The sequence below is a fragment of the Sus scrofa genome, chromosome 2 (genome assembly GCF_054392235.1).
Source record: "Sus scrofa isolate SSC_HxYL_T2T_F1_AM1 chromosome 2, Sscrofa_HxYL_maternal_Yorkshire_Landrace_v2.0, whole genome shotgun sequence".
In the NCBI taxonomy this organism is placed as follows: Eukaryota; Metazoa; Chordata; class Mammalia; order Artiodactyla; family Suidae; genus Sus; species Sus scrofa.
The window spans coordinates 107,767,616-107,789,131 of record NC_139384.1 but is presented as its reverse complement, the minus strand read 5'-3'; the positions used below and the strand labels follow the sequence as shown (position 1 = coordinate 107,789,131).

Below are 21,516 nucleotides of genomic sequence, written 5' to 3'. Positions count from 1 at the left end.
ATTGAGCTGGGATGAATGAGATAAGAGAGGAAGGAATAAGGAAATAAACCAAACTATAGGTCTGATATGGCATATCAAACCATAGGCAGTACTCCCAAATCTTTCCTGTGGTTGCAAACTGCTGCTTTATCTAAACTGTAGGTAAGGGAATAGATAGAGTCTCCGGAATAAAGTGTCTGGATTTGAACTCTTGACCATTACCTAACTGTAGCTTGAGGCCAAGTTACATAACCTTTTTATCTATAAAATTGGAAAATCCTAGGACCTATCTCAGAGTTGTCAGATTTGGTATGTACTAGTGGGTATGCACATGCTGAGGTATGTACTAGTGGGTATTTTCTGGTATTTAGAGTAGTGCCTGTCTCATACATAGGTGTTCAGGAAATTCTAGTAATTATTACTGAATGAGGCAAGTGATTTCTAATATCATCCAGAGAACTTTATAATTCTAAAATAGAATTGGAATTATTACCTCTACTGATATTTTACAGAGTGCCACACTGGGAACGTCTGAGCTATGGTCTTGTACCTAAGTAGTTTGCAACTTACAACTTCAGATAGCAGCTAATTCATGGAATATCTGTCATTAAAATTGTAATACAGATTCTGTAGAAGGCAGAAGGGATAGAATTAGCAGGCAAGACCATGGTTGGATTACTTTTGTCACAGATCACATTTAGTAATCTGTGTGATATCTAAGATTAACAAATGAGACAAATATATTTAGTTGAAAATGTTCAAGGTTACTAAAAATTAATAGGCACAGATTAATAAAAATTAAACTGAAAGGTTAGAATAAAAGATGTCGGGACCTCACCCATACTGCAGTCAGACATAGCAGTTTTGGACCCCACTAATCTCCATCAGCATGCATTTTGACAAAGAGTGTGCTAGCTATGAAAATTTGCCTTTAAGGTAGTTGCCCTAACTCCTTCGAAGAACCTGCTATTTTTATAGTATTTCGTATGCAGAGATTCTAGAGCCATTACAAATCACAAAATCATGTTTTGTACTGATGGAAGACATCTAACAACCCTCTCACCCTTTGCTTTTTTGGTATGTATAAAGGAGATTTCTACAGCACCCAGCGTAGGGAGGATGGATCTTCGAAAGATTCAGACCATTAGATTTTCCAGTATGGGTGTCCAAAAAAACATCGATGAGCTTAATTGTGTGTCCTTTTTTAGTTGGAATAAGAACTAAAATTGTGATGGACATCATTGTGATTTAACAATATCTGATTCTCCTTGTCCTCCTCAGGAAAGACTATGCTTCTCAGTTACCTTGCAGAGAGGAGGGACTAGTTTCTATTTCTAACTAATGCAATGTGAATAGAAGTCATGGGTGATACTTCTAGTCTGAGGCAGTAAAAGATCCTCTTGGATTCTCCAGACTTTCCTCTAAAAGGGATAGTGGAGGAAATCCCTGGGATCCTGAGGGACATACATAGAAAAATCACAAAATCACATCAACCTATATTTTCAGGTCTTTGATTGGAGGATAGCTGTGTCAAGAGTTGCCTGGGTTTGTATCTGGCTTAGCATTACAGAAAAATAAACTTCATTTGTGTTAAGCCACTGAGATTTTGGGATTGTTATCATAGCATAGCCTTTCATATCCTAACTAATGCAAAAGGTTAAATACTACTTATTTTGAAAAAATGACCTTTGCTTAAAAATGTCTTCAGTTTTTAAAAAATTAAATTTCTCAAATTGAGAGAAAAATAACAAAAAGCAAAACTTAGAATTATAGTGTTACTTGATCTATTTATCATTTATCTTCATTCTCCCATTGCTTTTAAATTATCATTATGTATATGGGTGAAGCACATCTTCAGGGAAGCAGAATTTAGGCTGATAAATAGAGATGAGTTTTTAATTATTGACGCCTTCTATCCGTTTTTCTTTGGAGAAAGGGGAGTTCCAAGATTACCTTTATAATCCATATTTTCAATATCTTTTCTACCTTTCCAAAGATTGCTTCGTATTTCATAGTTAGTGAAAGAAAACCACTCAAAACCTAATACACACTTAAAGAGGCAAAATGAAAATGAGGCCAGGATTTACACCTACTTGTTTTCTTGTCAAAGAATTTTTGATACTAAAAAAAGGGACTGGTGTACACTACATACTGGATATCAATATTCTACTCACTTTCATGGCTGAGTAATATTCAATGGTGTGAATATACCACAGCTTACTTATATCAGTTGATAGACATTTTGAGTTTCCATTTTTAACTATTAGGTTTTGAATTATTGGGTCATGTAGAAACTATATGTTCAGTATTTTGAGGTATTGCCAAACTGTTTTCCAAAGTGACTTCACCATTTTACCTTTCCATCAGTAATATATGAGGGTTCCAATTTTTTCACATTCTTGCCAACGCTTGTTATTGTTTGTCTTTTTGATTATAACCATCTTAGAGGGTATAAAATGCAGTTACCAGGATTTAGGGTCATTTGTTACACAGCCATGCTAACTAGAACATATGATTTGATTAAAAAAAAAAACTAAATAAGAAATCAGAAGACATGGGTTCAAGCATCATCTTTATAACTTGTAACTTGACCATTTGGCAAGTCCTCTGGGCTTGATTTTTTTCATTTATATGATGAAGCTATTTCTTCCAGTTTTCATTATATTTTAGTATATTTTTCTTCTTTATACCATTAAAATCAACTTATCTAGATGTCTATCAAAATTTAAATAAACTTTGTAAAGGATATTTCTCTGTATCAGCAAGGTGAACATGGATTAATTTCATTTTTTAAACAGTTAACAGATATTGGTCCAATAACCAAAGACTGGTTACATATGGTCCTGATTATAGAAAAGACTGATGCAATGATAAATTTGCCATATTTAAAACTAAGATGAATGAGAGGCTTTATATAGGGTCTTTCGACTTATTGACTACCTGAAATGACTTGAGCTGTGTATATTGACATAACATATTATAGATAAATTGATTTATGGAAAGTAAACTTAACTAGCTTACATTGTCCATTTGGACTCTGTCATCATTAGAAATACATTTATGGAAGCATCTTGTACTCCATAGCAAATATGTTGCAGTATTACTTGGTTGCTAGGTAGGTTTTCTTTGTATCTTTTAAATGATGTCAGGAATTCAAGGTTACATCACAGAATCATTTTGTGTTTTATTGACCATTTAAAACATTAAGTGCAATAGAAAGAAATCCATTTCATTCAAGCAAGTCAACTCAAAGTCCTTAAACACCATGGTTTGGTAAAACATCCCTTTTTTTTTTTTTTTATGATTTGCAACTTAAAATGGAAAGTGGCTCCAGTAAATAACACCTACTGGAATTTTGCTCTTATTCACTTATTCTGCTCTAAATGCTTTGGCTCTGCCAACATAATTGTCCAATTAAATTGAACATACTTTGAAAGAATAAAAAAGCCAGAAAATATCTTTTGGCCTATGTGGTATGAAAATTTTACTTTTCCTAATTTTTTTTGGATATATGAGTACCATATCTGTAACCTAAGTCACCAGGAATGAACTGATGAAAAAGAGGTAAAATTATACATGCAGTGTTCTTAAAAATTTTAATGTCTTTATGGTTTGTACACCTGAGCTCCACAAAGATGTCTTTATTGTTATACTTCTCCATAGCACTTCAAACAGTACTCAACATAATTATAAATATTTGTTAAATAATAAACATTTAATCTCAAAATACAAAGTATTTGCCTATACTACCAAGGTTGTGGGGCAAAACATAGTTAGATGGCTAGAGAATTTTGGTTTTTTTTGTCTTTTCTAGGGCTGCACTTGTGGCATATGGAGGTTCCCAGGCTAGAGGTCTAATCGGAGCTGTAGCCGCCGGCCTACGCCACAGCCACAGCAACTCAGGATCCAAGCCAGGTCTGTGACCTACACCACAGCTCACAGCAAGGCCGGATCCTTAACCCACTGAGCGAGCCCAGGGATTGAACCCACAGCCTCGTGGTTCCTAGTTGGATTCGTTAACACTGAGCCATGACAGGAACTCCCGTGTCTAGAGAGTGTTGTCATCTTAAGTCAATAACTGTGCCCTTGTCATTATTTATTAATTGAATCACCAACTATACATTTTGTTAGAATGGTTTAAAAGAGAAAAGTGATCCTATTAATATGGCATATTGCAATGGAATAGCATCAATATACATTGCAGTCAAATGTTAAACATATGCTTAAAATGTCTTTCTTGTGTCAGGTTTTTGTTAAGTATCAATTCAGAGACCTGGGGTTAGTCATTCTGAATGAAGTCTTAAGTATAGACTCATACTTAATTTATATGTATTTAGAGTTAATATGTAAATAAAACAAGAGGCCACAAGGAGAGACCAGGGCTACTCCAATTAGCTCCCTGTTGCTCTTAGAATATGTGTGTTCTTGTTAATTTCTGGATTAGCTGAGTTATCTGTAGCCAGGGTGTTGGCTTTTTATTTATTTATTTATGTTTTGGTCCAGTTTGCTCAGGTGACATGGTGTGTTGTATTGTGCTTCAAAGTATGAAAGGAGACTTAAAACTAACCATTGAGAGTTTATTCTCTTTCAACTTTGGAGAGATCCAAAATAGAATACACCTGCAAGGGAATGTAACTGAATTCCATTAAGCAATCACCTGCCAATATTTGAATTTTGAGAGGATGGTATTAAATGTCTTGTTAATTTAGCTATGATTGTAATGCCAAGTTCTGAAATTCTGCTGAAATAATGTTAAAATAAACACAAAATCACTCAAACTAGCATCAGAGACACACTGAAACATAAATGAAAAACAGCACATGAATCTATGTAGCCTGTTTATATTGCCCTAGAGATTTAGATAAAGAAAAACAAACATAACCTTTTCAGCTGTTTCTCACAAGGGAAAAAGAAAATGAAACATTTGATTATAATTGTTTTAATGAGCTGCGATTCAAAATGATGAAGTTGTAATGGTTTGGGTAAAAAATATTCTGTTAATGAGCTTTTATTTCTATCAAAACCCACAAGATATAAAACTCTCTAAGGATAAAGTTTAGTGGCAAAGCAGTGTTTACTTTCTGAAAATTAAAATTCCTAATATTTATCTGCTTTATTTTCAACAAACATACTTATTAATTATTGGTATCACCATAGAAAAGAGATGTGTTCAAAGAATACCAACTGTACAATAGTTATAGAATGTTTATGTTACTAGTTTTCACACTAAACTGTAAGGTAAACTATAAGGCAAACTTCTTTGCCTGACTTTGGGTAGTATTATTTTTTTATAATTTATGTCTCCTATTTTACTTACAGGCACAAACAGGACAGTGAGAAAAATTTTTCCACATGTAACAGTAAAACGGCCTAATCCATTTAAAGTAGGATGTGGTAAGCCAATACTTATCTTGGATATCCACTACTACTTCACTAGTGCACATTTCCAAAATGAATACTCTAGCTAAAGGAAAGTTAGATATATTGTTAAGTAGATGTCTACCATTGGTTGCAACTTTTAAACATGATTTAGCACCAAACAAAGAAATGTAGGGATTAATATTCAACTGTATTATCACACATTACAAATGATTAAATCTGGCCTATTTATCTGCATATTAGAATTATAAGCAGTTGGCAATGAGAAACAGAAAAGAAAGATATAATTGTGAAGGGTTAGTGACAGAAATTCCATGTCAGTGATCAGAAAGTTTGGTAAGATTGAGATTGAGAGTCATTGATTTGTTAAGGGGTCACTCTGACAGTACAATCTCAAATCTTTAGTGGAGAAAACAGCTTTAATTAATCTTGAACATTTACATATAGTCAGTTCATTTTAACCTCTAAATTTCAGCTGGCTAATGGCAATATTCTGTTTGGCATTTCTCCCTTTCCCTCTCCTTCTCCCCCCCACCACACAAAATCATCTTTTTAAAATCTAGCTTCGTAGTGTTAAGTAGAACAATTAGAGAAACTGAGAAGAAAAGGAAGTCAATGTCTTGAAAAATCTCTCCTTAACCTAATTTCTTTTCCCCTTGTATCTTTTCCCCCTTGTAAACTCTTTCAAAAGGTTAGGCACACTTTAGACTACTGGTTATTGTGACTGTTTAGATATCAAAATAGTTTAACTTAGAAACATAATATATTGTGAAGAAGGTGTTAAAAATATAAGAAGAAATTTTATTAATTTCTGTAGGTATATCATGATTCATATGCAGAGAAATTACAAAATAGACTTTTCTTTAAAGGACAGATAAAGAATAAGGGTAATAAATAATGATAATGATAACAACAGCTAGTAGTTTTTTTATTTTTTAAAATTTAAAACATTTATTAAAATATAGTTGCTTTATAATGTGTTAATTTTCTGTACAGCAAAGTGATTCAGTTATACATATATATATTCCTATTCATATTCTTTTTCCTTTATGGTTTGTCACAAGATATTGAAATGTAGTTTCCTGTGCTATACCATAGGACCTTGTTATCATCTATCCTATATATAATATTTTCCTCTGTTCATCTCAGTCCTTCCCTCCCCACCCGTCCCCGTAACAACCACAAATTTGTTTCCTATATCTGAGTCTGGTTTTGTTTCGTAGATATTCTGATTTGTATTGTATTGTTGATTCCACATATAAATGATTTCATATGGTATTTATCTTTCTCTTTACTTTGATTAGTATGATAATCTCTAGGTCTATCCATGTTGCTGCAAATGACGTGGCATTCTTTTTATGGATGAGTAATATTCCATTGTTTTTATATCCATTTTCTTTATCCATTTATCTGGTGTAGACATTTAGATTGTTTCCCTGTCTTGGCTATTGTAAATAGTGCTGCAGTGACACTGGGGGACATGTATCTTTTCAAATTATAGTTTTGTCCAGATAGATGCCTAGGAATGGGATTCCTAGATCATACTGCAACTCTATTTTTAGTTTTTTGAGGAACATCTGTACTGTTTTCTGTAGTGGTTGCACCAGTTCACATTCCCACCACAGTGGAAGAGGAATCCCCTTTCTCCAGCATTATTATTGTAGACTTCTTAATGATGGCCATTCTGACTGGTGTGAGGTGGTACCTCATTGTGGTTTTCATTTGCCTTTCTCTAATTAGTGATGTTGAACATCTTTTCATGTGCCTGTTAGCCATCTGTATGTATATCTTTGGAGAAATGTTTGTGACCTTCTGACTGTTTTTCGATTAGGTTGTTTGTTTTTTTGTTGTCATTGAGTTATATAAGCTGTTGGCATATTTTGGAAATTAATCCCTTGTCAGTTGCATCCTTTGTAGCTATTTTCTCCCACCTGGTAGGTTGTCTTCTTGTTTTGTTTATGGTTTCCTTTGCTATGCAAATCTTGTAAGTTTGAATAGGTCCCATTTGTTCATTATTTTTGCTTTTATTTCTATTATCTTGGGAGACTGACCTAAGAAAATATTTGTATGGTTGAAGTCAGAGAATTTTTGCCTATGTTCTCTTCGAGGAATTTTATGGTATCATGTCTTATGTTTAAGGCTTTAAGCCATTTTGAGTTTATTTTTGTGCATGGTGTGAGGGTGTGTTCTAACTTTATTGATTTACATGCAGAACAGCTAGTAGTTTTAATAGCTTATTTTATGCTGCTCTACACCTTTTTCTGAGCACTTTATTAACCTAATTTCATCATCACAAGAATATTATAAAGTAGGTACTGTTTGAATTCTCCTTTTACTAGTGAGGAGACTGTGGTTACTGAAGAATTAAGTAGCTTGCCTGATGTCAACAGCACATGTCAAATTGGAATGTCCTAATAGAGAAAAGGATTAATTTGGGGGTTTTAAGGCAATTAATTTAATCTATAGTTACTTTATTGAACTGAAAATGAGTTAACAAATGATGTTTTCAGTACATGTTTTTTAGCTGTTTACTACACATGTGAATCAATAGAAAATATGTAATGTGTAATATATTTCTAAACTTTCCAAAATAATTATCATTTATTTATTCATTTTATTAAATATGTATTGAATCATTACTATCACCAACCGAAATGTTCTGAGCACTGGGAATTAGATAGTGATTTCTCCACCCTAATTGATTTTATATTATAACATTATCATATCGCATATATCCTTCAGCAAATTGTTCTCATTTTTTTAGAATTAATCTATACACGTATAAATTACGTTCTTTTATGTTTTCAATTAGTATATCATTGTACAGATATATCACAACTGACTAATCTCACTACTCATAAACAATGAGATATTTGTCAGTTTTGTATTATTGCAAAGGATGCATCTGTGAACATATGTTTGTATATGTATTGACAATATTTGTCTTGTGTATATATTTATGTATGTTAGGGTAAGCTGTTCATGCTGCCATAAGAAACTACCTCCAAATTCCAGTGGCTTAATATGAAAGAGTTTTTTTTCTTAATACAAAAGAAGTTTGTTTCTTAACAGAGATCTGTTAAGGATTCAGATGACTATCCAAGGAAGTTCTCGTCCATGTATTTGGTTCAGCATTCCCTGAGCTGAGCTGCCTTGATCTTTTGTACCTCATACATTAGCATGTGTTTCAAGATCATCTCAGCAAGGCAAGTAGGAACCAGAGGGCTTCACAATGGCAATTATATATCCAGCAATACATGACATCTGTCGTTTCAGTCTCTGAACTGTCATCCAGAACTAGCCCCACCTAAAGACAAGGGGACTGAGGTGTATCATACTTCTATATGCCCTGAAAAAGAAAAGAATAGTTTATTTCCATAACCTAGCCATGAAATTAACCTGTTATGGGGTAAACACATTCTACATTTATAAAATATTGGTAAAGTCCTCCTCAAAATGCTAGCTTCATTTACCTTTCCATCAGATATATAAGAGAATCTCTGCCCACAAATTAACCAAGGCTTGATATATATTTATATTTATGTATATTTCTTATTAGTTTGACATTGTAAATTGTTATCTCATTATTTAAATTTGCACTTGCTTGGTTACTAGTGAGGTTGAGTATTTACTAAATTTTTCTGAAGTTAAAAATCCATCTATAGGAATTCCCATTGTGGCTCAATGTAATGAACCTGACTAGTATCTATGAGGACTCAGGTTCCATCCCTGGCCTCACTCAATGGGTGGGTTAAGGATCTGGCACTGCCATGAGCTGTGGTATAGGTTGCAGATGTGGTTCAGACCCCGAATTGCTTTGGCTGTGGTGTGGGCCAGCAACTGCACCTCCAATTTGACTCCTAGGCTGGGAACTTCCACATGCCACAGGTGCAGCCTTACAAAACCAAAAAACCAAACAAACAAAAATCCGTCTATAGAGTTTGCCTTTGCAGAGGGAAGGACTAAAATGGAAGTAGGGGTGGATATAAAGAACTTTAAGCTTATCTGCATTGCTTTATTTCTTAAAAATATGACTTGAAGGAGTTCCTGTCATGGCTCAGCAGTTGGTGAACTTGACTAGCATCCATGGTAATGAGAGTTTGATCCCTGGCCTTGCTCAGTGAGTTAAGGATCTGGCGTTGCTGTGAGCTGTGGTGTAGTTTACATATGTGGCTCGGATCCCATGTTGCTCTGGCTGTGGCGTGGGCCAGTGGCTTCAGCTTTAATTGGACCCCTAGTCTGGGAACTTCCATATGTGCAGGTTGTGGCCCTAAAAAAAAAGACAAAAGAAAAAAAATATGACTTGGAAAAATACCTAAATGGAGGGGAGGGCAGTTGTTAAAATAAAAAATATATTAATGGAGCCTTATTTTTTTTTTTTTTTGGTTCTACATTAAAACATGCTTAACATTAAATTTTTTTTTGACTTTTTTGTCTTTTACATCCATGGATAGTATTGTGTTTTAATGTAACCCTGGTGACAGGACATGCCCAGATTCCCAGTAACTGCTCTTGAGCCTTGATACCTCTGTCCAACTTTAGTTTAACTAAGCCTCTTGGGATTTGGCCATCAGGAGAAAGAACATATTTGCTTCAATTCAAGTGAAAGTGAAACTGTACTTGAGAACCCATAAATGTGAGATTCTATGAGAAGGAGTATAGTAGCTCTTTCTGAAATCATGGCTAGGGGAGAAACTACCACAGAGAAGGCAGGTCACTATGTTTGCCAACTGAAAAAAATACACGTGAAAGGATTTGAAATTCGGATAGTTTATGTAGGTAATTATTTTTAGTGTCCTTTTGATTTACATGTGTGTTTTTAGAAGAAAAATTTAACCATTTTAATTTCAACATTACAGGTTAATTCAGCTAATTGGACTATTTCCCAGGTAACAATATTCTTTGGTCTTAATCTCTTGGTCATTGAATATGAAAACAAAATATATCTGCTTCTTATTTTCCCTGGAGAATTTTTGAGTCATAGAGGTCTTATGCAACATGTAGTCATACCAGCTGATTTTTAGAATTTTCTTATTTTTCAGTAAACAATATACCCTGAATTATGACTAAAATGTGTGGGTTTTTTTCCTCTGGCTTTTTCTTTCTAGGGTTTCAATGTGTTGCCTACACCTGAGCTGAAGAACAAATTTGTCCTCACATCTCAGAGTTTCACATAGTTAAAGGCACTGTGTTTTGGAATTAAAATATTCTTCCATTTTTTTCTTATCTATGAGCGTTCCCAGAGTTAAATTCTTGGCCATTCCACTTTCCTTTTGGTGTGCTTTCCTTGGATCAACTATGACTCATGATTTTGACTTTCCATTCCATGTTGATGGTCCTCCTCTTTACAGAACTTCTTCTATTTTTAATTTGGTTAGGTTCCAAAAGGTTAGTTTAAGTGTGTTTGCAAAGTGACACTTAAAATGAGTAACTGCTAACACCCTCTTACGGTACTAGGCAGAACTGATTATTTTTTTCCTCTCTCTGGCTTGTAGCTTTGAATCATAAGAGACACTTTTTGCTTCATGTTTCCAGCTTCTGAGGTCTATATCTCAACTACTTATGTGACTTGTTCCCTTGGTGGACTGCTTCAAACCAAACATATTAAAATTTGATATCATTTTTTTTCCCAATAAGCTGTGCCTTTCTCCTTTAAAAAAATTTTTGTACTACTGACATCACTAGAACCGTGAATCTCTGAAATGTCTATACCCTCCCCTCAAATTTATCAGCTGATTTTTATCAGCTGATTTTATCTTGTACATTGATTTTCATCAAATCCTGTTGATTCTTCTTCTAAAGTTTCTCTGGGGTCTGTGCATTCATTGCCACTATGGCTATGAATAAACCAGTTCAAACCATCATATTGTGCTTTTGAAGATTACAGCAGAGTGCTCCTTGCATGCAGTCTTCTAGAGCTCCTGTCTCACCTACATACTGCCACTCCACTCCTCTTTCTACAGGGCCAGTTTTACACACCAGTCTTTGGTTTAATAGCCTGTTTTGATCCAGAATTTATTGCTAGGTAGCTCTCACACTCCTCAAGATGGCACCAAATTGCATAATAATCTTGTTTCACAGTAATAGCTAAAATGTATTTTTTATCTTTCCAAAGGGAATCCTGCATTCCATAAAATTAAGACATTTCCTCACAGATACAGCTTGTACATTCTCTACTCTAAGATTTTACTCCTTTTGGTACCGGTCCTGGATTGCCTTTTCCTCTTTCATTATATAAATCTTGTTGGTATCTTCAGATCCAAATTAAGTTCCACTGCCTCTTTATCTTCTCTTCAACATCTTCAGTGATTCCATTTGAAAAAATCATTTATTATAAACATAATACGAACTTGAGATTTCAAAAGTCCAAAAAATCTTCAAAAATTTTAATCTCATCTAATGATGTGTGGTTTACTTTGACTTTCATTACTATTCTGATGATTCTCTTTTGGAGCTTCCTGTATGTCTTACCACCCAGTTTCAGTCTAATACTTTCAATTACATATAGACCCTTTCCATTTGGTGACCATAATTTCAAACAACTGGTACAATTTGGCATATTTTCTTGCAGTCTCTTCTTAATACATTTTTATGTACTTAATATATTTATGTCATAATGTTAGGTAAAATGTGAAACAAAACTTTAATGGCTCTACATCATTCTAACATATAAATTTTCCTTACATTCTGCTATAATTTTACATCTTTAATTTTAAATGCTTATTTTTTTTAAAAATGATACTGAAAAGAACATTGTTAGATACAAATTTTTACCTAATGTCAGATGATTTCTTTAGAAATGGAATTATTAATGGAAATTTTATAATTAAAAAAACTTGTCAAATTGCTTTCAAGGAGGTCTTATTAATTTATAATTTCAGATCAAGATTCTGCAAGAGTGCTCATATTTATCATGATGAAATAGTGACTTAATAGCTTGTTTATAAAGAGGTTTTAAATATTACAGGTGGTATAATGTTAGAAAAGTTATTAATCTCTCTAGTCTTCAGTATCCTCTGTAAAATGGACATAAATAACAGCATTTACCTCACAGTTTTGTTATGAGGATTTAACATACATAAAATTTTTTGTATATGTATGGCTCAACACAAAATATGTATGCAACAACTGGTAGTTATTAGGATTATAATTGTTTATGTATTATATATATACCATTTACATTCTTTTACTTTAGACTTCATATATTTGCTAGCAATAGAGAATTTCCCAAATCTTTTCTTTAACTTAATGCTAGTAACTTTCACATATGAAAAAGAATTTTAAATGTAAATGCCCCAAACAGTAAAATAGAGACCCCTTTGAATTATTTATAGATTTTATCATTCAATAGCCCAGACCACATTTCTTCTTTCCCTTGAAAAGTCTTCAGATCTTTAGCAGCACTTTCAGTCAGTTTCTCCCCACTCTTTTTGCAATATTTCCACACAGAAAAACATGCACGTTTTAAGATGCTTCAATTAAACTTCAGTGGAATATGATAGGGAGGCATATCTAGGTTTTATGGAACCTAAACTCATACAATTTTGGAAGAAATTTTAAAGAAAAATAATGAAAATTATAAGTTAAAAAATGGTCAGCATTCTTGACAGTTCTTTGCAAAATGATGGGAGGAGCCCTAAGTTACATAGCTTCATGGAAAATTACTTCTTTTTTTCATGGCCCTCTACACTTAGCAAAGTGCCCTTCACACAACAGATACTCAAAACACACTTGTTGACTTGCATAGGAATTGAGACTTGAATAGGAATTGGAGAATTATCGCAGATGGCTTCAATACTGCGTATTGATAAAAGCGTTACCGGCATTCACAGTGATCCCCACACACTGGTCGTGTAGAAATATAAATCTGCTGACAGCACATTAAATATAAAGGACTCCATCCTTGATTTTTTTTGATACCCATTATAGCCCCTTGATGTAGAGACTACAAAGAGCATATACCCAACTCAACAAAATTTACTTCATTCCTACTAGCCTCACAATTTGAGATATTCACTCACTAGGTTCTCTTTTTATTTTCTAACTCTCTAAAGTTATTCTAGTGGAAATGGAGAAGTTGGCTGGCAGCTTTGTTTAAAGAATCGAAGCTGATCACAGATTTTAATCATGATTAACAGGATGTTAATGGTTAAGAAAGAATTGGTCTGCTTAATAAGGGATCACTTTTCAAGTTCCTTTTCCAATCTGGGACAACTGATGTTTAAGAGTCTATGAGATCATTCCTGGCCAGACTAAGCTCTATCTCTGAAAGTAAAAGCAATTGTTGCTAATATTATGAAATCCAGATAGGTGTAGTCTTGTTTTAAGGTTTGACTGCCAAAGGACAACAGCAACAAAGAAAGTGAGTAAATAGTACTTACTGGTCCATGCTAAATGTGACCATGTAAAGATCAAACTCCTTTGAATTGTGGAGGGTCTGTTTCTGCAATCAGGCTGCTGCTTTCTGATCATAAACTTCTTATTTTGGAAACTAAGGTTTAAACAAGCTACCCTGCCACAGTCATTGTGGCTTTAATTACTGCCCTTTCATAAAGTTCACTTCTTGTTTATTCCTTAGGAGAAAGAACTTCAGATTAGACTATGTATCTGTATCCTTCACAGCTACTGAATCTCTCTATCACCTGAACACCTTGTTGAGAACTATTTAGGATCCTGGCTTCATAGTTCCTGTATAATAAAGGACAAAATGTTCCCGGCATGATAATTCTACTTAGGAATGGATAGATTCTTACATACTTAAATTCTGAAAGGTACAGGAGATGGTCTGCTCTAAACGACAGGTTGCCATGGTTACATTCTTCGGTGGCTCAGATGGGGATAGGGGCCAATTATCAAGTTTTGTTTGGTTGATTTTAAGTAGTTTGTTACCTGGATACTCAACAAATAAGAAAACTAGAAAAAAAAAGAAAAAAGACTCTTTTTCTTCTTCCCTAGAAAGGAAACAGTTACCGTGGAAAAGAAAAAAAAAACCAAAAACCCTCAAATTCGAAACATGGTAAATTGTTTAGTTCAGATCAAGAGTTTCTAAACTACTGACTTTATTTAGAGACTAGCACAAGGCCTGTGAACTGAGATAGCTTTCATGTACTACAAATTGGATTTTTTGTTGACTCTGTTGATCCTATAATACCAGCTTTAAATAATTCTCCTTCTCCTTTCCAAATTCATCTGGTGCTCTTCAAATTGGTATGCATGTGTATTTTAATGGTTACTTCTTTTGTCAGTTTTGCTGCCTGGCCTTCCCCCTCCCTCCTTTGGTGGAGTGGGATTGTTAATTAATGATATTCCAGAGGCAATTTCTGGAGTGACTATTGGAAAACTCTTCTTAATTAACAAAATGATAAATTCCTCACTGCAGCAGGGCTGCAACGAAGTTCATCTCTGTCATTCAAAACCCATGATTCTAAAACATCCTCCGACATTTTTGGGAGGATGTTGAGCACTTAAAGTCTAGATCTTTTATCAAAGCTTCCACAGCAAGCCAAAGAAGGAGAAATGAAGAGTGGAAAGGAGAAAGAAGAACTGGACAAAATTAAAATGCTATTCTGTCACTGTAATAGTTCATATGGGCACTGACAGGAGAGCATTTTAATTTTGTCAAGTGTGTCTGCTGCTCATCTATTCCATCTCCTGCTTGTTATCGAAGTTTCAGATTAAATGTAAAGATATGAATGTATTGCCATAATAAATTTATAAGTGGATATTTAAAGAGCAAAGATTTGAATGACACAAATGAACCTCGGTGTAGCAGTAAAGTGGGTAGGATTTGCAGAAAGATGCCACAGAAGTCAGAAATGACTGCTGGAATTGCCTTAATTAAAAAAAAAAAAAAAGAAAGAAAAGAAAAACTTGAGCTGTGCGTGAGCCGCCACAGAAGGTATCTAATATGAAATTAGGCTTACATTACATTATTTATGCCACTTTAAAATAATCTAATAAAAGCTTTAGGAAATCTGATTAAACTGTATTATTCAAATGTAAGGCACATACTTAGACAATGGAAAAACTAAGCTGTTAAATTTGGGGGCAGAAGGTAAGATTCCAGACAAAGTTAAACAGCATGTTATTTGAAAAGTATGGGTTTATTTTTAAGGTATCTATAAAATACAATTCTTTTTTTGAAGTTATATTTTGGTAAGTGATTCATAATCCCAGTGTAATAAACTGTAGAGCATGCCTTATTTTACTCCCCACAAGGGGCTCAGTTTTTGTTTAGATTTCACAGCAAAACCTTATAACCTGAGACACTCATGTGGGGTTTGCATAATGTTAGTATTCATGATAAGAGAGGTGGTGATACAGGGAGGCACTCAGCTACTATTACATGATGTATGGTTAAAACCCAGAGTGCAGTGCCAGGGAGAAGCAATGGGGAGTTAAAATAAGGACACAGGGATAAATTATTTGACATGATCCTGAGCAGGCCTGACTTTTGTAATGACACTCAAACAGCAGATAACCCCAAAGGCAATCTGAAAAAGAAGAATAAGGTGGTCATACTAGCAGATATGAAAGGAGAGGAGCAAGCTTTTCTGAAATGTCTGAACCACTATTGAAAAGCATGTCCTTCGATTGTGACCACTGCTTCTTTTTTCTTCTCATGCCTGCTGCCTTCCGGCTAATACAAGGATTCACTTTTGCTTATCTGCTTTTAACACAGAAGAACCCCAGTGAGGATAAAGTTATACGGATTGTAGGGAAGAGGAAAAGAAAAATGCATACAAAAATAGCAATGGAAGTTCCATAATAATAGCATGAGAAAGACCATGTTAAGGCCAGTTTTCTGATTTTATCCCAATAAATATTACTTTCAAAATAATATCTGACTTGAGTTTAAGTGGAGACGATGAAGATGAAAAAGTTCCTCACTTAGCCTTTGATCCAGTATTTTGTTTTCAGTTGAGTATAGATAGTAAATATTAGAAGTTCAGTTAGTTCAATCCTTTAAAAATGTCTTGTAGGACTACTACAGCTCATGCTTTTAAGACCCATTCAGTAAGTCGTGGTGAGGGGAGAATGTTGGGCACTTTAGCAAGTGATCAACAACAACAGATTTTGCCTAATAATTAGCTTTTGTGGGGTAGATGCCCCACTATGCTTTCAAACAATTAAATTTAATTTTGTTATAAAAGTCAAGCTAATATTAAGCATCACTATTTTTTAACTAGATGTTATTGGTTACATAACTGTTCATACAAAGTGGGAAAATTCATTTTAATGTATGGCACAGGTGTTTGATAAACAATATATGAAAATGGATTTCCAAAATGTGGTTATGTAGCAGGGTCACAATTTATAAATTGCAACTGAAGGGGTAGTCTATAAATAACTGATCTTTTTTATGACCTCCTTCATTTCTGAATAATGTGCTGGGGGTGTGGTGGGAAGAAATCTTGACAATCATCAATGGTCTACTAGCCTCTTCATATTGAAGTTGGCCTCTTTTATAAAAATACTTGCCTTTGGATTTCTTCTTTCATCTCCAGTTAGCATCTGGGTAGATTAGTGGCAGTTAAAATAGTGTGAATAATCCCATCTGGTCCCCATGGTTGTCATGAAGGCAACCACTACTGAAGACCATGGTCCCAGCTATTTCATGCAACATACTAAAAGCACACTAAAGTTTCTTGATCTTGATCCCAACCTTCTGCTGTATAACTAGCCCTTCAGAACCTCCATAAAGCCTTACTGAGGCATGCAGAAATTTCTCAGCCCCTATACACAGACCACAAGGGTAACTAGGAGCATTGTCTCACATTCACATCTCGAGTCACGTCTCTGTACCTCCTTCTGCTCTCCCTTTTCCAAAACCATTCCTAGAATCTTGCAACTTTTTGCAGGTTTTGGAGAAAGAGGTCCTTTACTATAATATCTCCAAATTTCTTCATAGATATTTAGAATTTCTATAGACCCCTCTTTACCTTTGGCCCCTTTTTGCTCTACCTCTGGATTTCATCTTGATTCTCACTCCACTCAGGCCAGGGAAGGACTTTCTACTTTCTCTTCATATATGGAAAAAATTTACATAAGTCATTGTATGAGGGTTCTCCAGAGAAACAAAATCAAAAATCTCTCTCTCTTTTGTGCTTGAGCTGTTTCTTTCTTGCTGTCTAGCTGTCCATCCATCACCACTTTGTATTTACAAAGAGATTTATTATAAGCAATTGACATATGTGAGTATGGAGGCTAAGAAATCCTATCATCTGCCATCTGCAAACTGGAAGTTTCCATCTGCAACCCATTGAAGCTAGTGATGTAGTTCTAGTCCTCGCCAAAAGGCCTGAGAACCAGGACAACTAATGGTGTATGTTCTTGTTCAGTTTCAAAGACTTGAGAGCTGGACAGCTGATGGTATAAGTCCTAGTCCAAGGTCAGGAGAAGACCTATGTCCCAACTTAGTAGGCAGGCTAAGAGAATGAATTCTCCTTTTTTTCACCTTTTTGTTCTATTCAGCTCCTGAATAGACTTGATGATGCCCACCCACACTGGGTACAGCAATGTGCTCTACTAAGTCTAGTGGATTCAAATGTTAAGCACATCCAGAAATACCCTCACAGACACATCCAGAAATAATGTTTAACCGAATTGAGTACTCTATGATCCAGTCAAGTTGACAGATAAAATTAACAGTCATAGTCATGTACTCCTTTTCACTTTTGCTGTTTTATCTAACTCAAAGTGTACCCCCCAATCTTTGAAATCCTACCAAGACTCATGTGAACTCACCGTTCAATATCTCTCTGACATCATCTCCCACTAATTTTCCTCTTGTTCATTCTTCTCCAGAGACATGGACTCTCCCATTATTCCTCAAAGACATGAAAGGGCTCAGGTTCAGGGCCTTTTACTTACAGTTCTCAGTGTCTGAAAATTCGCATATACTAGGTATCAGCATTTCTTGCTCCCTCGTTTTTTACTTAGATCTTTGATCAGTTATTACCATGTCTTAGACTCAAATCCTTTCCACTTAAGGTAAAATGGGGATTCTTCCCCCAATATGTTCAGCTCTCTGTTCTCTTTTTTTCTTCATTTCTTCATAGTATCACCCATCAGAATGTTAGGTGTTTTACTTGCATACATATTTCTATTCTCAGTCTCTCCCTACTGTAGCATATAGTCTCTATGAGAGTAGAGATTTTGATTTATTGATGCCATACCCCCAGTAGTAGAACAGTATCTGGCACACAGTAAGAAAAAATGAGCACACACAGAATACTAATTCATCATGAGTACATTCATTTGCCACATGAATGGATGATAATATTATATGATGTGCAAGAGTATAAACTGGTTTACTAAGAAGGAATATGTATGGGGATTTCTAAAATACCATTTCATACACAGAGATTATTTATATTTTATATGCTATGTGTTTTTTTTTATATTATATATTCCAGAATTTTTTTCAACAGAATTACTTTAAAAGTATTTGGGAATTTAGTTAATATCCCAATCAATGCAGTGGGAAAAATACCAGAAAAGTCCATTGTTTTAGTTAACTAGGAACTCCTAGTTAGTTCATTATTTTTTTTTTTTTTCCTTTTCAATCAGCTATTTCAGGAAAAAGTTCTGGAATAAAATGTATATGAAAAAAAACTAGGCCTGTTTCAGAAAGTATTGTATATTCTAAAAAAAAATAGTTCCATTTAATTTATCCTAGTTATTGAATTGGAATTATATTTTAGGTAATGTCTTAGGCTCTGACAATATAAAGAGAATAGTAATGTATTCTATGAAGAATAGTTTATAAAGAAAAGTTGTCTATTTTTATTGTTTTATATTTTATAAGACCTTTATATATATTCTTCATTTGATCTTCATAGCTATTTCTAAAGAGCTTATTACCTGCAACTTTTCAGAGATTTTTAGACACTAAGAGACTTGCCCCAGACTTCACAGCTAGTAAATAATGGAAATAGAACTTTGATTTTTATATGTCAAAGTTAAGATACTTGCCTTCCTCCTATGACATATTTTTAGGCCACTTTATGACTTAAAATATGGTTTAATATCTTCTAATTTAATAGTAAGAACATCCATGTGGGCACATTTTGCAAACAGTTGTGCTTTATAAAAACCCCCCTGACATGGTCAAAGTTATATAACTCATTTATGGCAGAATCAGTTCTTGAATTTATGATTTTTGAGTTAAAAGCCTTGTACATTATCCATTTGATCAAAGAACAAAGTTAAGAATAATCACCATCAGATTAAGAAAAAGATGTAGAATAAATTAAAAAGAAAAAACATTGAATTAGAGAATAAAATTTAAAAAATTACTTGATTAAAAAAACACATAGTTAATTATGCAGTGAGAAATATATCTACAGTTGGTAAACCTAAAAGTGTATATTGTTATCTTACAGGCTATTATTTATCTATAGACTGTTGTTTATTTAAGATATGAAGCAGTTTATAGAACTACATAGTTAAACAAAATGACAAAATTTAAAAGTATGCATTAAAGAAGAAATTAAGTGAGGAAATAAAGCTGTGCCACACACTATAGGGAAAAAAAGGGCACCGTTTAACATTACCTGTACTGGGTGGGCCACATTGCAGACTAACTCAAAAGGGAAGTGAGATCTGTTCTGCAATTCACTTTATTCAAAATATAATGAAAAACTAATAACTTAGAAGAAGAAAACATTTAAGATGAGAAATTTCTTCTGAGGTACTTTGAAAAATGGCATCATAAAATATTCCAAACCACTTCTTAGAATTTTGTGAGGTTCTTTACGCAGTGTCTCTCAATATAAGATGAATGCTTCACTCCAAAACACAATTCATAAAAGAAATTCATCAGCGCTTACCAGGCTAAAGGTCTGCACCAAGCATGAAAATTATGAAGATGAAGAAAGAGATCTGTCAAAGTAAGAGTTCAAATGTTGAATGAATACATGTGAGCCAATTTCCTCCCTTGGGGTTCATCATTCTGGCATAGATTCTTCTTGTTGTGGAGTAAATTTGATGGGATCATGTAATTTTTCCTAGGGCAATACCTTTCAAATATTTCTCCAGAACTACTTCCAGTGGTAGCTATATGTAAAAGTGAAAAAGTGGGTAGCAAAAGGGCTTTACTCTTAGGTATAATTTTATTTATGTATTTTTTTTTTTTGCTTTTAAGGGTCACACCTGCGGCATATGGAAGTTTCCAGGCTGTGGGTCAAGTCAGAGCTATAGCCTGCTGGCCTACACCACAGCCACAGCAACTTGGGATCTGAACCCAAGTCTGTGACCTACACCACAACTCACAGCAACGCTGGATCCCTGACCCACTGAGTAAGGCTGGGGATCGAACCCATTTCCTCATGGATACTAGTTGGATTCACTTCCACTGTGCTACAGTGGGAACTCCTACTCTTAGGTATAACTTTTAGAAACTATTTTTCAAGTCCCATGAACATTCTTGTCTGGTTTGGGAATCATACTTATGTTAAGGTCGTGAAATATATTAGGTAGATTTTATTCTTTTCAAATCTTTGAATATTATCTTTTTAGGGCCTCACTTGAAGTATATGGAGGTTCCCAGGCTAGGGTTCGAATTGGAGCTGTAGCTGCTGGCCTGTGCCACAGCCACAGCAACATGGGATCTGAGCCATATCTGTGACCAACGCCACAGCTCATGGCAATGCTGGATCCTTAACCCACTGAGCGAGGCCAGAGATTGAACCCGTGTCTTCATGGATACTATTCGGGTTTGTTAACCACTAAGCCAGGATGGGAGCTCCTTGAATGTATTTTTAAGATAGAACTTGGTTATTGAAGGCTTTCAGTCATGTCTAGAATTATTTCTAAAATTGTCTCTAGTTCATATCTTTTTCATGGGAACTTGTTTTGAATTAATGATTTATATTTTTGAATATTCATAACCCCTTTAATTTTTTACTTATTCTTTAGTTAGTTTTGATAATATGTATTTTTCTCAAAAAGTAAGTATTTCTTTGAGATTTTTAAAATGTTATTTATTTATTTATAGCATTATGAGTTTAAAAATATCTACTCTTTCAGTGGTTATATTCTTTTTTAAAAAACTTCTAATATGTTTAATTTGTTCTCCATTTTTCTTTCTTGATCAGTCTTATTTACCATTAGTATTTATTTCCACTAGCAAAGTATTTACCACTAGTTTTTCTT

General features: G+C 34.3%; 1 protein-coding gene across 10 annotated transcripts in view; it reads left to right on the top strand.

The window, feature by feature from the left end:
- LOC110259422 (endogenous retrovirus group K member 9 Gag polyprotein) overlaps nucleotides 1-21,516 on the top strand; it is a 789,250-nt gene that overhangs the window by 166,550 nt on the left and 601,184 nt on the right. For 3 of the 10 annotated variants that reach the window (XR_014838262.1, XR_014838261.1, XR_014838260.1), the window contains one exon: nucleotides 5,299-5,373. The exons of the other annotated variants lie outside the window; for them this stretch is intronic. The gene's annotated coding sequence lies outside the window, so the exon portion shown is untranslated. The remainder of the gene's footprint in view (nucleotides 1-5,298; nucleotides 5,374-21,516) is intronic. 10 annotated transcript variants of the gene reach the window in all.